The 18,011-nt window shown below is 44.7% G+C and overlaps 1 protein-coding gene and 1 pseudogene across 3 annotated transcripts in view; both read right to left on the bottom strand.

Moving 5' to 3' along the window:
• The window catches only part of LOC126484094 (UDP-glycosyltransferase UGT5-like), a 168,306-nt gene that overhangs the window by 14,405 nt on the left and 135,890 nt on the right, over positions 1-18,011 (bottom strand). The window lies entirely within an intron of this gene.
• Positions 1,582-1,698, bottom strand: LOC126485442 (5S ribosomal RNA; annotated as a pseudogene).

Raw genomic sequence — 18,011 nt, 5'->3', positions numbered from 1 at the left:
CGGCCTGCATAAAGTGGTTCCACGAACAGGAACCAAAGCGCTCCCTGAAAAGCTCTGGCATTCATAAATATTCTAGCCTCTCAGCTAGCGCCCCCTTGCCAATCGCTTAATTTGTTTTCTTCCTTCACAAACTATGGCCCCTTTCCACACGTAATATCAGAGTGTATTAGTGTGTCAAGTTTAGGTGATAGTAATGGTTGTGTGTATGCGGTGTGGTGTCGTGTTCATGTTGTACGATAAGACAAGGGTAAGAGCGAAAAACGATGCCGGGGCACAGCCTAATGCTCTTGAACAGTACGAAGACAGGACCAGCGGGCATAACGCCCGCATCAGACGTACGGCTCACACGCCCTCACTCTATGAGACACTGTGACAACATACTGGGACAAAGTCTTGTCATTCCACCAGCTCTCCTGCCCCACGCCGCACAAATGCCTACGATAAAAGTACTTTCGTCAGCACTCCTCGAAACGGGTACCACTGAGCCGAACGTCAGCATATAATCCCGCACTCATAAACTTGGTTGTCACATCATGAAATCACTTCAGTGGAAAATTCAGTGCTCGGCACGAGTCTTGGGACAACAGAGAAATTCCGTTTAGCTTCTCCGCTAAGTTCTTCGTCGAGGTGTTGAAAAACTCTTTTACTTTCCCAACAGGTTGCGTTTATTGATAACCGTCAGTGGAATGTTGTGTGTTAATTAATACTGTTACTGATGTGACTGCAATAAAAGTACCAGACTTGTCTAAAAGCAGTGGAGAGTACGTCCACCGACTGTCCAAAATATACATACAGTTCCGCCAGATCATCAAGTCACTTTCGTCCTCATCCATCCTGCATGATACCCCTGAAGTATTACCAACATTTCCGTCAAGAAAAACAAAAAGATGTAGAAACAGGACACCTGCACTAAATTAAAAATGGCGAATATGACAGTTCCTGTCAAAAAGCTCACAGTTCCTAGTAACTGACCGAAAGACATCGAGTAAAACACAAGGGATATCTGGCGTTATCCAAGAAAGCGGTATAGGCCCCTGCTGTTCCTAATCTATACAAATGATTTATGAGAAAATTTCAACAGCCGCCTTAGATTTTTTGCAGATTGTGCTGTCATTTACCATCTAGTAAAGTGACTAGAAGAACTGCGAAATGATTTAGACGAGATATCTATAGGGTGCCAAAAGTGGCAATTGACCTTAAATAATTAAAAATTTGAGGTTATCCACATGAGGGCTAACAGGAGCCCGTTAAATGTAGATTATGCAATAAATCACACAAACCAAGTATGTAAATTCAACTTAATAGCTAGGGATTACAATTACAGACAACTACAATTGTAAAGATCACGTAGGTAATGTTGCGGGCAAGGCGAAACAAAGCACTCCATCTTCAGGCCACAACTGGCCCACCGGGACCACCCGACCGCCGTGTCACCCTCAGGCTGAGTGTGTGGAAAGGAGGGGCGCGTGGTCAGCACACCGCTCTCCCGGTCGTTACGATGGTTTTCTTTGACCGGAGCCGCTACTGTTCGGTCGAGTAGCTCCTCAATTGGCAACACGAGGCTGAGTACACCCCGAAAAACGGCAACAGCGCATGGCGCCCGGATGGTCACCCATCCAAGTGCCGGCCACGCCCGACAGCGCTTAACTTCGGTGATCCGACGGGAACCGGTGTATCCACTGCTGCAAGGCCGTTGCCCAAGTCGAGGAAAACGCGGTGTTTTATTGGGGGATACCTAAAAGATGCAACAAATCCGATAAAGAGACTGCCTACACTACGTGTGTCCGTTATCGTACTGCTGTACGTTGTAGGAGCCCTACCAGACAGTATTGACGGAGGACATGGCAAAAGCTCACACAAGGGCACCTCGGCTTTTACTGTAGCGAAACAGGAGAGAGAGTGTCACGGATATGGTTGCGAGTCGAGGTGACAATCATTAAAACAAAGACGAAATCTTTTCATGAAATTTCATGCATCAGTTCTTTGCTTAGAACGCAAAAATATCCTGTTGGCGCACACCTACGCAAGGAGAAACGATCATCGTCATAAAATAAGAGAAATCAGCGCTGGCACGGAACGATATAAGTGTTCGTTTCTCCTGCGCGGTCTCCGAGGGTGGAACAGCAGAAAAATAGTGTGGAAGTATTTCGATGAACCCTCTGCCAAGCACGTAAGTGTGAATTGAGGAGTAAATGTAGATTTAAAAAAAAACGAAGATACTGCAGTTATCGCATTAGTGCTATGCAGAAATTCCAAGATGGCTGAAATAATTTACGAGCCCTCGGAAAAATGGCTATAACTTCGGGAGCAACGCATATGGCTCCACAGCCTTGCAAAGATTTCGGGCTCAGACAGGACAGGGAAGGGAATGGGATTAACATAGGGGAATTCCCTTGTTCGGCGTTTATTACTGAAGTTGTCCTATCAGAATACCACAATTAACATAGGTTTTGAGGGAATTAATTTATTTCTGTGTTATAGAGCATCGTGTTCACGGACGTACTTCCATTATTCGTGTTTCACTGGACCTGTTTATCGACGAGATGCTACCAGCTGTCCTTATCACCGCGAATTCAGAGCAGCTGCAAGGGCGGCCGATATACTGGTCCACTTTACGTGAAACCAAATTACGCAACACAGCTGTTTGAGAATGCAACAGCTCGGGATATATTATGTCTGCCTTTCCCTTGTATTTCCTTCTCCCTTCGGGCTAGTGATACAATATCGCGAGGCTTAAAAAGAGACATTAATTTCCCCTTGTTAGAATGTTGTTGTTCTCACAATTTTGCATCGTTAAATAGCGCAGCATTTTCTGCACTTTCTCGACGAAGCCTTGCCAGACACGGTCGTCGTCGTTCTGCGACAAGTGGACGGCGTGTCCGTGTCACGTGACTAACTTGACACCGGCGCTCAGCCTTCTTTTCTGCGATGATAACGAGACGGACACACAGCATCGCATCACAATCCGACTCGACAGATCACAAGCAGAGCCTTGTTCTATCACTGATTTGATGCATTGCACCAGGGCTTAATTTCGGTCTGAACGGCATTTCAGCACCTCCTAGGGATTTTTTTAAATCTCGTTGGAACAAGCCGGCACTGCAGATTTTAAAACTGCAGTTCGTCAGCGCACCTGACGATGGCGACATGTCTGATCGCCGAAATATTGTGCCCGTTGGACACTATGGACCGGCAGTACACCCGTGGACTGTTCGGGCAAGAAATATGCCGGGAGAAACTGAAGAATCACAACTGTCTTTTGTTTACGACCGCCAGCAACCTAGAGAGATAGATGTGTAGTGTAACCAGGATGAGTTGAGATTCGTTCCGAAGTTGGGATGGGAAAATTCGACCAGTTAAAAGCGATACCGGTTCTGAATAACCAGTAGTTTCCGGTATTTGTTTGGTCTCCGTTTTAACAGGTATATTTCTCTTTTACTGATAAGCGGGTGTAAAACCGATGTATCAATTTGGCGTAGCAGCGGTGCTCAAATTCATTGTTTCAGATAAACCTTTATTTAAAAAACAGTTCGGTAGGCTTCTGAAAGACTTGTATCGACTTTGAATGGAATTGTTTCTGATAGGAGGATTCGACTTACGAATCGATATATTATAGAAAAAGTATTTATGAACAAGCTGGACAATAAATATTCGCCATTGGTTTAAGTCATTATGGAATTTTAAGTATTAACATATAATTGTTCCCGGTAAATATTGTAGTTTGCCCTCTATCTAAATTTTTCACTTGAATTTCTTCAAAAAATATTTTTGATTTTGTCAGCAAAAAATCAGCTCCACTGGAAATTCTCGTTACAAAGTAGACTAAAAGATGGCTTTTCATTCTAAATACGATAGTTACAGAAAAAGAACGCGAGAAATTTTACACACAAGCTTATTAGCCTACTTGTCTGCCTTTTATATGTAGCAGTAAAAAATGGAAGTTGTGGCATGAGTAATAAATTAAAAACTTAACAACTCATTCACAGTTTATAATAAAAACAGAAATTAGTTAATATGCTGCCGGTGTCTGCGTAATATGCCTTTACCTGCTTCCAGCCTTGAGAAACGGACATTGTAAGATGAAAAACAGAGTTCTCCACCCTTAGTTTTCACTCATTGGCACTGAATACTGTTGATGCCCAAATAGTTGTGTGATCCTCGATTATAACAAGACTTTTTAACAGAGATTTAAGAAGTGTGTACGTGAATACTGGTGCATTTCTTGTAGTTCCTCATTGCTTCTCGAGAAATGAAGCGAACGGCGGACGGAATGTTTTCTTTTATTTACTTATTTTATTCGATAGTTTGATTCTAGGCATCTTCAAACGCACGAGGCGAAAGTCTGAGGCAGTCGTAGAATTTTTCAATCTCTGCCAGGTACTATCGTTTATTTATGGAAATAATAGCAACAAAAATATCGAAATTCGGTTACTTCAAAAACCGGTTATTTTGAGCGGTTCTAACAGTTAGCTTTAACTGGAGATGAAAATAATCGGTGTAACAGACAACCGATTGTTTCAGCAATAACTGCCGTCTCTATTCAGACGTTGTGAATGGTTCATATCGCCTTTTGTTTAAGACAGCCAGCAACCTCAGCGGCCTACTAGCATGAGACGACTCGTGTTACGTATGTCACTGAGAAATAAATAATGTGAAGAGTCTTTGAACGTGAGGTCTGTATAACGTGCTTTAACGAAATCTACTGTGTCTTAATCTATGCCATAGCTTCTGGCTAAAAGTTAGCAGCCTTTCGAGCCGATAAGGAAAACACAAGAGGAGGAGGTATACTTGGATAATGCCGGGCGATACGGGAAGATTTCGGTTAGATTACATCCTGGTCAGACAGAGATTCCGAAATCAGATACTGGATTGTAAGGCGTACCCTTGAGCAGATATAGGTTCAGATCAGTGATGGAGAGTACGCTAAATATTAAGAGATTGGTCAGGAAGAATCAATACGCAAAGAAGTGGGTTACGGAAGGAATGACGAGGTACACTTGAAATTGTCTAAGGCTGTAGATATAGAAATAAGGAATACTTCAGTAGGCAATTCAGTTGAAGAGGAATGGATGTCTCGAAAAGGGATAAGCACAGAAGTTGGAAAGAAAAACATAGGTACAATGAGGGTAACTGTGAAGAAAATATTGAAATGTGTGTGAATTCCAAAGGGGCCAAACTGCTGAGGTCATCGGTGCCTAGACTTACACACTACTTATACTAACTTAACGCTAAGAACCACACACACACACACACACACACACACACACACACACACACACACACACACACACACATGCCCGAGGGAGGACTCGAACCTCCGGCGGTTGGGGCAGCGCAATCCGTGACATGGCATCCCTACCCGCAAGGCGTAACGAAACAGTGGGTAACAGTAGATATACTTCAGTTGATCGATGAAAGAAGGAAGTACGGAAATGTTGAAGGAAACTCACGAATACAGAAATACAAGTCGCTAAGGAATGAAATAAATAGGAAGTGCAGGGAAGCTAAGATAAAATGGCTTCATGAAAATACGAAGAAATCGGAAAATAAGTGTGAGCTGTGCGTGGCTCGTGTTCCCGCCATTATGTATTTTACACACTGTTTTTAACGTACTTCCACCTCCCTATGTTAATTTAAATTACTACTGTCACTGAGTTGCTGCTTTGCCTGACGTTAGCAGCGCGTATCGATATATCCCTTCTCGTAGTATCTTTGCTTGACTGCCATTACTTCCCGCTCATTGTCTGTTGTAAGTTAGTTGGGATCGCCAGTTCGAGTCGCGAGTTCGGGTCTACCGGTCAGTTGTAACGTGTCTGGAGCGCAGTCCGGATCTGCCAGTCTTGTCAGGTTGTGTGTGTGTGTGTTGTTGTCGTTATTTACACTGACGACTAGTTTAAATTTTGTCAGCGTATTGGCTCTGAGAGGTTGGTCGCCTCATCGGGCGACGTGTAACTGGTTCTCTGAGCGCTTCTGGGCCCCTTCAGTTACCATCTTGCAGAACTTGGGTCGCTCCTTTCCTGGTGCAGGGATGTCGTTAAGCCAGTGGGCGTGTTTCCCCCTCACGGTTGCGTCCAAGCCAGTATTTCCGCCGTCGTGTGTCTGGAGGTGAGTGGGAGACGCACCAGCAGTTCAGTCGCAACGGGGCAGCAGTCGCGGACTTACCAGCAAGCAGTCGGTTGGTTGTTGCGGACGAGGGAAGTTATCTCCGCGGGGTGCAGTCGGCTGGGGCCGCTAGCAGTCCCTGCGCACTTTCGGAGCGTGTGTGGAGCTGTCCGATCGCCAGGAGCTTCATGGTTCACCGACCCAGGACGTCAAAGTTGAGTAGTGGTTTCAAGTACCCAAGCCACGTCTATTCATGTTGTGGTGGTTCGCTTCGGTGGTTTGCTGTTGGGGAGTTTTCTGGTGAGCAACACCAAGTGGTTCTACTGCTGAGATTTAGCCGCCGTGCGGTGCAATTAACTACTTTCGTCGACTACGATTTGAGTGCACCAGTGAAATTTTCTGTCTTGTGGCCATTAGTGTTCTGGGCACAGATGTACATTGAGGCAGTGTTCTTTTGAGCGAAGTTAATTACTACCGTGTTTCAAATTCAAGTGTATCAGCGGAATTCTCTGCCTAAGGGCCGTTAGGGTTCCGGTTACCTGCCCTGGCCACTAACGTAGTTTCAGGTAGCGTCCTTTCCTCACCTGTTGTCGCTGTCCAATATGGTGTGTAATTTTCACGGCTAATACATACTCCATTGTGGATTATTACGTTTGTAGCATTGCAGGTTTGAGTTCTCATGTACTGATTGACGGGAAGCAAGTCGTCGTGTCAGTCGGTCCGTGGCTGTCCCCTGGTTGGGTTCCGAAGGATCAAGTATAGTTGGGCTCACCACCTGTCTCACTTAAGTGAACGAGGGCAGACCGATCCCCTGGAGGCCTTCTGAGTGCCACCGGTGTTTAATTATCTGTTGTCAGCTATGTTAAATTTTAGGTTTATGGTTACTTGTTGGTTCTCAAAATTTTGCAAAATTAATATTTAAATTTATCTTTGAAGCTTAAACATTGATTACAGCAATATATTTTAAAATTTTGAAGTTTAATTGCGGCCCTCAGCCATTGGTATTGCACCTTGCATATGTTGCTTCTTTAAATTATTTTATTGCTATCTTAATTGGATTTTTATCTTGTTAATATTTCTTATTGGAGGCCTTCAGCTGTGAAAGAGTTGCATTCGGTAAAGATTCGGCTATGTGCCGCTTTGGTTGTAAAGGTTATTAAAATTACAGTAAATGACAGAAGCAGAAACTGACCTCAACCCTTGGCCCTTTCCACAATCTTATTACCTGATTTGCCCAGCGGGTTTAGCGGGCCTATCAAAGTGATTGTCGGAAGGACTGACTCAGCATATGGTAAAGTCAAAACAACCTTCGGTAAAATTAAAAGCAAGGGTGGTAACATTAACGGGAATTCCACTGTTAAATACACTGAAGGCCTCTATGAGGGGGAAGATTGGTCTGATGTGTTAGAAGAAGGAACAGGAGTCGATTTAGAACACATAGTGGATCTACTACTAGAATCAGAATTTAAGAGAGCATTAGAGGACTTTAGATCAAATAAGGCAGAAGGCATATATAACATTGCATCAGAATTTCTAAAATCATTGGGGGAAGTGGCAACAAAACGACTATACACGTTGGTGTGTAGAATGTATGAGTCTGGCGACATACCATCTGACTTTCGGAAAAATGTCATCTACACAATTCCGAACACTGCAAGAGTTGACAAGTGCGAGCTGTTAAGCTCATGCATCCAAGTTGCTGATATGAATAATATACAGAAGAATGGTATAGAAAATTGAGGATGAGCTAGATGACGATCAGTTCGGCTTTATGAAAGTTAAAGGCAGCAGAAAGGCATTCCGACGTTGCGGTTGGTAACGAAAGCAAGACTAAAGATAAATCAAGACACGTTCATAGGATTTGTCAGCCTGGAAAAAGCGTTCGACAACGTAAAATGGTGGAAGATGTTCCAAATTCTAAAAAAGTAGCGGTAAGCTATGGGGAAAGACGGATAATACAAGAGCCATGAGGCAATAATAAAAGTGAACGACCAAGAACGAAGTGCTCGGATTATAAAGGGTGTAAAATGGTTCAAATGGCTCTGAGCACTATGGGACTCAACTGCTGAGGTCATTAGTCCCCTAGAACTTAGAACTAGTTAAACCTAACTAACCTAAGAACATCACAAACATCCATGCCCGAGGCAGGATTCGAACCTGCGACCGTAGCGGTCTTGCGGTTCCAGACTGCAGCGCCTTTAACCGCACGGCCACTTCGGCCGGCAAAAAGGGTGTAAGACAGGGATGTAGTCTTTCGACCATACTGTTCAATCTGTACATCGAAGATGCGATGATAGAAATAAAAGAGAAGTTCAGAAGTGGAACTGAAATTCAAGGTGGAAGGATACCAATGACACGATTCGCCGATGACATGACTTTCTGAGTGAAAGTGAAGAAGTATTACATGATTTGCAGAATGGAATGAACAGTCTAATGAGTACAGAATAGGGTAAATCGAAGAAGGGAGAAAGTAATGAGAAGTAGCACAAATGAGAACAGCGAGAAACTTAACGTCAGGACTGATGGTCTCGAAGTGGATGAAGTTAGGGATTTCTGCTATCTAGTTAAAAAAACCAATGACGGACGGAACAAGGATGACATCAAAAGCAGACTAACAGTGGCAAAAAGGGCATTCATGGCCAAGAGAAGTCTACTAGTATCAAATATCGGCCTTAATTTGAGGAAGAAATTTCTGAGAACGTACGTCTGGAGTACAGCATTGTACGGCAGTGAAACATGGACTGTGGGAAAATTGGAACAGAAGAGAATCTAAGCATTTGAGATGTGGTGCTACAGACGAACTTTGAAAATTAGATGGAATGATAAGGAAAGGAATGAAGAGGTTCTGCGCAGAGTCGGAGAGGAAAGGAATGTGAAGAAAACATTGACAAGGAGAAGGGACAGGATGATAGGACATCTGTTACAACAGGGAATGACTTCCATGGTACTAGAGGGAGCTGAAGAGGTCAAAAACTGTAGAGGAAGACAGAGGCTGGAATACGTCCAGCAAATAATTGAGGACGTATGTTGCAAGTGCCACTCTGAGATGAAGAGGTTGGCACAGGAGAGAAATTCGTGAGAAAAGAAGAAGAAGAAGAAGAAGAAGAAGAAGAAAGGAAATATTCTTCTCCACTCGTCACGTCCCTTCCGGCGTGCCGGCCGCTGTGACCGAGCGGTTCTAGGTACTTTAGCCCGGAACCACGCGGCTGCTACGGTCGCAGGTTCGAATCCTACCTCGGGCATGGATGTGTGTGATGTCCTTAGGTTAGTTAGGTTTAAGTAGTTCTAAGTCTAGGGGAATGATGACCTCCGATGTTAAGTCCCATAGTGATTAGTGCCATTTGAACCATTTGAACCTTCCGCAGTGGCGCTCGATATCTTTTCCTGCCCAGCAACGTTGTTGGAAAATAAATTGACGCTCAGCTTTCAAGACTCTAAACTTGTGATTTTTATGACTGTGTGTGTGTGTGTGTGTGTGTGTGTGTGTGTGTGTGTGTGTGTGTGGAGTGGGGGAGGGGTGTGGTGTGTATGATTGAAAAGGTGCATTCCCGAACCTAAAATTTTAGAAATTAAGCACTGCAGGGCAAGAAGCCTCAGGATGTAACGTAGGACATCTTTTGACGAGATAATGTAAGCTGACACCTCTCCTTTCCTTGGTGGCTGACATCAGGCGTAAAAATATGTTTCACCACCGCGATTTCAACACAGAAAGTATGAGTGGCAACATGTTGCTGCCGAGCTCCTCCACTTCTGGAAGGCATCCGACACAATTCTCCACTGCCGTTTAGTGAACAAAAATACAACCTTACTGAGAATCTGAGCATATTGGGTCTGGGACATCCTTGCAGACAGAACTTTACAAGCCGTTTTCGTCGAAACACAATCGACAGCTGCTAAGATGATGCCGAGAGTACCCGAAGGGAGTGTTGTAGGGTCACCACTATTTACAAATTTTATTAGTGATCTACATTCTGGGGGATAATGTCGGCGGCGACGTGAGACTATTTGTGAACGAGGCTGTTGTCGTTATTATAGATAGGCTGCAGAGCCGCAAGACTGTACCGATATGTAGAGACACCTGCTAATGGTCGAAGACTAGTGCAGTAGCAGTAACAGTTGCCCCTGAAGTTGGACAAACGTAACGTATAATACACAAAAAGGCGAAAAGACTCAGTACTGGCGACAAGACATCGTAAACAGTAACTACCTAGAAGTAACCATCCGGAGCGGCATCAAGGTGAAATGACTACATTAAAGGAAATAGCGGGAACTACAGATTCTAGACAGAGATTCAGTGCGAGACTCTTAAGGAAATACACTGAAGCGCCAAGGAATCTGATATAGTCACGCGTATTCAGAAACATAGGTATGTAAACAGGCAGAATAGGGCGTTGCGGTCGGCAACGCCTATATAAGACAAGTGTCTGGCGCATTTGTTAGATCGGTTACTGCTGCTCCAATGGCAGGTTATCAAGATTAAGTGAGTTTGAACGTGCTGTTAAAGTCGGCGCACGAGTGATGGGACAAGGAATCTCCGAGGTAGCGATTAAGTGCGGAGAGAGTACGACCACTTCATGAGTGTCCGCGAATATCAGGAATCCGGAAAAACATCAAATCTCCGACATCGCTGCGGCCGGAAAAAGACCCTGCAAGAACGGGACCAACGACGGCTGAAGAGACTCGTTCAAAGGGTCAGAAGTGCAACCCTTCCGCAAATTGCTGCAGATTTCAATGCTGGGCCATCAACAAGTGTCAGAATGCAAACCATTCAACGAAACATCATCGATATGGACTTTAGGAGCCGAAAACCTTATCGAATACTCTTGATCACTGCACGACACAAAGCTTTACGACTCTCCTGGGCTCGTCAACACCGATATTGGACTGTCGGTGACTGGAAACCTGTTGCCTCGTCGCATGAGTCTCGTTTCAAATTGTATCGAACGGATGGACGTGTACGGGTGTGGAGACAACCTCATGAATCCATGGACCATACAAGTCAGCAGGAGACTGTTCAGACTGGTGGAACTCTGTAATGGTGTGGGATGTGTGCAGTTGGAGTGATATGGGCACCTTGATACGTCTAGGTACGACTGTGACAGGTGACACGAACGTAAGCATCCAGTTTGATCACATGCGTCCATTCATGTCCATTGTGCACTCCGAAGGACTTGGCCAATTCCACCAGGACAATGCGACATCCCACACGTCCAGAATTGTTACAGAGTAGCTCCAGAAACACTATTCTGAGTTTAAACACTTGTGCTGTCTGCCAAACACCCCAGACATAGACATTATTGAGCATACAGGTATCTGAAATGCCTTGCAACGTGGTGTTAAGAAGAGATATCCATCCCCTCCTACTCTTACGGATTTATGGACAGCCCAGCAGGATTCATGGTGTCCGTTCCGTCTAGCACTACTTCAGACATTAGTTGAGTCCATGCCACGTCGTGTTGCGGCACTTCTGCATGCTCGCGGGGGCCCTACACGATATTGGGCATGTGTACGAGTTTTGGCTGTTCAATGTATAATTCATCCACGAAAGAAGTGGCTTAAAAACACCAGTTACATCGATTCTAGAGTACTTTCACCAACCTGGGACCCTTGCCAAGTTGGACTGATAGAAGAACTAGACAACATCCAACGAAGAGCTGCTTGTTTCGTCACGGAATCTTTCAGTAGCGCGAGAGCGTAACGGAGATGCACATCAGTCTCTAGTGGCAGATGGTACAAGAGACGCGTTATGCACCACGAAAAAATTACTGCCGAGATTGCGAGGGCGTATGTCCGAGGAAGAGCCGTGTAACACATTACCCTCCCACATACGTCTCACGAAATGATCACGACGAGAAAAATCACATAAATTTACAAAAGTGTACCGACTGCCGTTCTTCAGAGGAGCGTGAGTGCAACAGTAAAGGGGAGATAAAATTCGGGTGACGGAAGTGCCCTCCGCACACGCCATAAGTTAACTTGCGGAGTATAGATATATATACAGATAAAGGTTTAACAACATCGAGCACTGAGGTTAGTTGAGATGTGATAGTAAGATGAATTTTTTTTGTCCTGGATGTTGGATCCATTAGTAATCTGGAGGAAGTTCTGGAAACAGTTGCTAGCCTACACGTGCAACTGGAAGTGAATGTAGTCAAATAAATGGCTCTGAGCACTGTGGGACTTCACATCTGAGGTCATCAGTCCCCTAGACTTAGAACTACTTAAACCTAACTAACCTAAGGCATCACACACATCCATGCCCGAGGCAGCATTCGAACCTGCGACCGTAGCAGCAGAGCGGTTCCGGACTGAAGCGCCTAGAACCGCTCGGTCACAGTGGCTGGCGCTGAGTGTAGTCGTACACGCTTTGCCTGCAGATAAACTGATTGATTGTTCTCGAGTAAGGCAGTAGCCGTACCCGTTTAGCAGTTACAGTAACACCATTCCCCGTTCTCTTAAATAATCCAACTGCTCCGTTTTGAGAAAATTAGTTTTTCACGTATCTCAATGTTTATGACGTCACTTCTCCTCTACTACGTGTCGTACAAAAATATAATCTTGCAGGTAGATTGAGCGGTATGAGTAGATACTGTCTGCAAAATGTGTTGCGAAGAGGGTAAGTAGTACAGACTTAATACATTTGAAAGTCATGCCCCATTCCGAAATTTTACTGTATGAACAGCGATAATGCAGCAGGCGATAAACGTTTCTCCATTCATCATTTTGTGGGGGATGCCAGAAAGAAAAAGTTTCGGAAAGTTTTCATATTTTGTGGATAGTTAGTTAAAACTAAAACTAAACTCCGTCCGAACAGGCCATGAAGGCTCAAAGGTATCGACCGGCCGCCGTGTCATCGTCAGCTCACAGGCGTCACCAGATGCGGATATAGAGCGGAACGTGGTCAGTACACCGCTCTCCCGGCCGTGTGTCGGTTTACGAGACTAGAGCCACTACTTCTCAGTCAAGTAGCTCCTCAGTTTGCCTCACAAGGGCTGGGTGGACCCCGCTTGTCAACAGCGCTCGGCAGACCGGATGATCACCCATCCAAGTGCTAGCCCAGCCCGACAGCGCTTAACTTCGGTCACCTAACGGGATGGATAGTTAGTTGCAAATCGCAAAGTGCTCTCGTTCTCATACAGTGGACGTAACAGTCTGGGTAATTTGCCCGCTGCGAGTTAGCTTCTCAAAACATACACTGTGTCACAAAAAATTCATGCACTCTTTTACATTTCACAACTACAGTACACTTGTTTTCCCTTTTTAGGTACGACAGCTTGAAAATGACTGAATGCGGGCTGAACCTTGAGCAAAGGAAGTTCATTCCGAACTGCTACTGGAAGACAGAGAACGTAAGTAAGGCCGGTATTATACTATAAAGTTTCTTTGTCAAAGATTTGATCAAAGATGTGACCAAATATTCGTCAAATATATTTGACAAAGATCTTTGATGTGGCGCTAAAAAGGGGTATTACACTGTCATCATATTTTTCGTTAAAGTTCAAGATGGCTGACAACAACTTGTTATTAACCGCAGCAGTTGCATGTACCTCAATTGCGGAAGAGAAGCAGGGGAAAAAAGGAAACGTACCTGGGGTAAGCCGTGAGTTTTACGACGACACGATAAAAGCATTCACCAAACTTGTTACGTGAGCTTATAGTGGAGGACGTCAAGTCGTACATCAATTACTTAAGAATGGATGAGCATACATTTCTGTATGTGCTCAGCGAAGTTTATCCTCATATCACAAAGCACAATACTCACTTAAGAACTGCTATATCTGCAGAAGACAGGCTCACTGTAACACTCCTATTCCTTGCTACTGGAGAGAGTTAGGTTAGGTTAGGTTAGGTTAGGTGTAAGTAGGCTGTTTAGGTTCTTATATTGGTAACGCCGCCGCCACGTAGCGCTCTCTGTATGAAAATCACTGGCTGTGCTGTGTGCAGTCTGTGGCTAGTTCGCATTGTTGTCTGCCATTGTAGTGTTGGGCAGCTGGACGTGAACAGCGCGTAGCGTTGCGCAGTTGGAGGTGAGCCGCCAGCTGTGGTGCATGTGGGGAGAGAGATGGCGGAGTTTTGGAATTCGCAATACTGGATATCATGAACTGCTATATAAATTATGACTTTTGAACACTATTGAGGTAAATACACTGTTTGTTCTCTATTAAAGTCTTTCATTTGCTAACTATGCCTACCAGTAGTTAGTCCCTTCAGTAGTTTGAATCTTTTATTTAGCTGGCAGTAGTGGCGCTCGCTGTATTGCAGTAGTTCGAGTAACCAAGATTTTTGTGAGGTAAGTGATTTGCGAAAGGTATAGGTTAATGTTAGGCAGGGCCATTCTTTTGTAGGGATTATTGAAAGTCAGATTGCGTTGCGCTAAAAATATTATGTGTCAGTTTAAACACAGTCATGCATAATTTTCATAAGGGGACGTTTCATATGTCGACCCTTAGCTGAGGATACCTCACTGGAATCTTCTGATATTTTTCTTGTAGTTTGTGTAATTAGTGTAGCTATTGTTTATTGCCAGCGCGTAATTGTAGAGACAATCTCCTTTGTAGTTGCAGTCTTTCATTGTTGTACAGTAAAACAGTTGTGGCATGCATGTAGATTTGCACCAAGTATTTCGCAGCTGCGCTTGCAATTAACTAGATATTATTTTCAGTGCTATGTTAATGTGTTCTCCTATTTTTGCACTTCAAATTGTGCTTCTCTGTGTTATCGTGTGAAATATTGTGACAATAATGGCGTGTGAAAAACGTAACACGCCAAAGTAAACTGAGAAATGACAGTGAAGACGAAAGCAGTGTGTTAGCGCCACCGAGTAATGAATTAACTAATGTTCAGAGTAGTAATTTGGTAATTGTACATAGGGAAATGGAGCGGGCTGCAAACAATGGTGTAGACAGTGAAACAATTAGTGAACAGGGAAGCATTATCGATCAATCGGTCGGCAACAGCTTGCCTCAGGAATCCGAAATGAAAGGACACAATCTTGCAAATACTGTAGATTCAGGTGTTGCGTCCTCACCCTTTTCTCAAATAAGTCAAGAGACATATTCTGCTTTTCAAACTGCGATTATTGTCGGTTCAAATCCATTGCCGAATAGCACTGAGGAACATGTTTCAGACACCAGTGCATTGTTATTACAATTAATGCAACAAATGGGACAAAAGCTTCAAAAGTTAGACACAATGGAACAAAATCTTCAAAAGTTAGAGACAATCGAACAACACCAGAGACAAACACAGCAACAGTTAGACACAATGGAACAAAATCTTCAAAAGTTAGACACAGTGGAACAAAATCTTAAAAAGTTAGACACCACGCTTGAACAAACACGTGAAGATTTAACTACTGAGTTACATAACATCGAATCGAAATGTCAAAAAGTCTGTAATGACGTAAAAACACAAATTTGTGAGCATTTCCAACCTATTTTTTCGCGTCATGAAAATGCATTACAGAATCACGAAGCAGCCATAAAAGAACTGCAAACTATTGTTCATGAAAATCACGACACCTTGCAAGCTAAAATTGACTCAGTTGCATCTACCGATTCGGTTACACAACTTGCAAAAACTCAAGAAAACTTAAAGGACACAGTAGATACGATTTCAACACAAATGGACACTCTGAAACTTGGTTCAGAAAAACACACTGAGGAAATAAGTACACTATCGGAGAAAGTAGCCAAACTTTTGGATCAGTTCACTAACTTATCTGCAAAGGTAGATGATGATCTGAATGAAACAAGACCTGTAGCCATCACTCACACAGAAGAGTATGAACAAATTAAGAAATTCAAACAAAATCAGAATCAAATTAATACGCAACACCAAAGAGAAATCCGGGAAGTACAAGATCAGCTGACACAGGTAATACAAGAATTACGTATTTCAGAGGACATTCGCGCTCCAATATGGGAAGAGGGACATAGAAATACGGAACAGCCACAAAATAATAACACAGGGCACTTCGGAAATTATGAAAGAAATTGGCAAGGCACACCGAATTTTGAGATGGAACCGCCGAAACGACGTAACAATGACCGACATGCGACTCGCCGTCATTACGATTTTGACTATAAGCTGTTCATTACTACACGTACATTCAAAACGTTTAGGAATTCTGCCAACGACATTCATCCACAAGCGTGGGTCCATCAATTCTCTCATTGTATTCCTCCCAACTGGTCATTAGAACACAGATTAGAATTTATGTGTGGCTACTTAGAGAATGAACCAGCTGTAAGAATGCGATCGGTCATTCACGATTGCCACAGTGAAGGAGAATTTTACCATGCCTTCCTCTCAGCATATTGATCTCAAGCTACACAAGACCGAGTAAAACATAGCATCATGATGATGAAACACTTTGAACAATCTGAATTTTCCAGTCTTGTCAAATACACTCCTGGAAATTGAAATAAGAACACCGTGAATTCATTGTCCCAGGAAGGGGAAACTTTATTGACACATTCCTGGGGTCAGATACATCACATGACCACACTGACAGAACCACAGGCACATAGACACAGGCAACAGAGCATGCACAATGTCGGCACTAGTACAGTGTATATCCACCTTTCGCAGCAATGGAGGCTGCTATTCTCCCATGGAGACGATCGTAGAGATGCTGGATGTAGTCCTGTGGAACGGCTTGCCATGCCATTTCCACCTGGCGCCTCAGTTGGACCAGCGTTCGTGCTGTACGTGCAGACCGCATGAGACAACGCGTCATCCAGTCCCAAACATGCTCAATGGGGGACAGATCCGGAGATCTTGCTGGCCAGGGTAGTTGACTTACACCTTCTAGAGCACGTTGGGTGGCACGGGATACATGCGGACGTGCATTGTCCTGTTGGAACAGCAAGTTCCCTTGCCGGTCTAGGAATGGTAGAACGATGGGTTCTATGACGGTTTGGATGTACCGTGCACTATTCAGTGTCCCCTCGACGATCACCAGTGGTGTACGGCCAGTGTAGGAGATCGCTCCCCACACCATGATGCCGGGTGTTGGCCCTGTGTGCCTCGGTCGTATGCAGTCCTGATTGTGGCGCTCACCTGCACGGCGCCAAACACGCATACGACCATCATTGGCACCAAGGCAGAAGCGACTCTCATCGCTGAAGATGACATGTCTCCATTCGTCCCTCCATTCACGCCTGTCGCGACACCACTGGAGGCGGGCTGCACGATGTTGGGGCGTGAGCGGAAGACGGCCTAACGGTGTGCGGGACCGTAGCCCAGCTTCATGGAGACGGTTGCGAATGGTCCTCGCCGATACCCCAGGAGCATCAGTGTCCCTAATTTGCTGGGAAGTGGCGGTGCGGTCCCCTACGGCACTGCGTAGGATCCTACGGTCTTGGCGTGCATCCAAGCGTCGCTGCGGTCCGGTCCCAGGTCGACAGGCACGTGCACCTTCCGCCGACCACTGGCAACAACATTGATGTACTGTGGAGACCTCACGTCCCACGTGTTGAGCAATTCGGCGGTACGTCCACCCGGCCTCCCGCATGCCCACTATACGCCCTCGCTCAAAGTCCGTCAACTGCACATACGGTTCACGTCCACGCTGTCGCGGCATGCTACCAGTGTTAAAGACTGCGATGGAGCTCCATATGCCACGGCAAACTGGCTGACACTGACGGCGGCGGTGCACAAATGCTGCCCAGCTAGCGCCATTCGACGGCCAACACCGCGGTTCCTGGTGTGTCCGCTGTGCCGTGCATGTGATCATTGCTTGTACAGCCCTCTCGCAGTGTCCGGAGCAAGTATGGTGGGTCTGACACACCGGTGTCAATGTGTTCTTTTTTCCATTTCCAGGAGTGTATTTTGAAGAGATGTTGCATAAGAATCAATATCTTTCAAATCCATACAGCCCTTCAGAACTCATCCGCATTTGCTTA

Source organism: Schistocerca serialis, chromosome 6 (assembly GCF_023864345.2).
Source record: "Schistocerca serialis cubense isolate TAMUIC-IGC-003099 chromosome 6, iqSchSeri2.2, whole genome shotgun sequence".
NCBI classification, from domain to species: domain Eukaryota; kingdom Metazoa; phylum Arthropoda; class Insecta; order Orthoptera; family Acrididae; genus Schistocerca; species Schistocerca serialis.
Note: the sequence above shows the minus strand (reverse complement) of the source record. Positions and strands in the feature narration are given on the sequence as shown.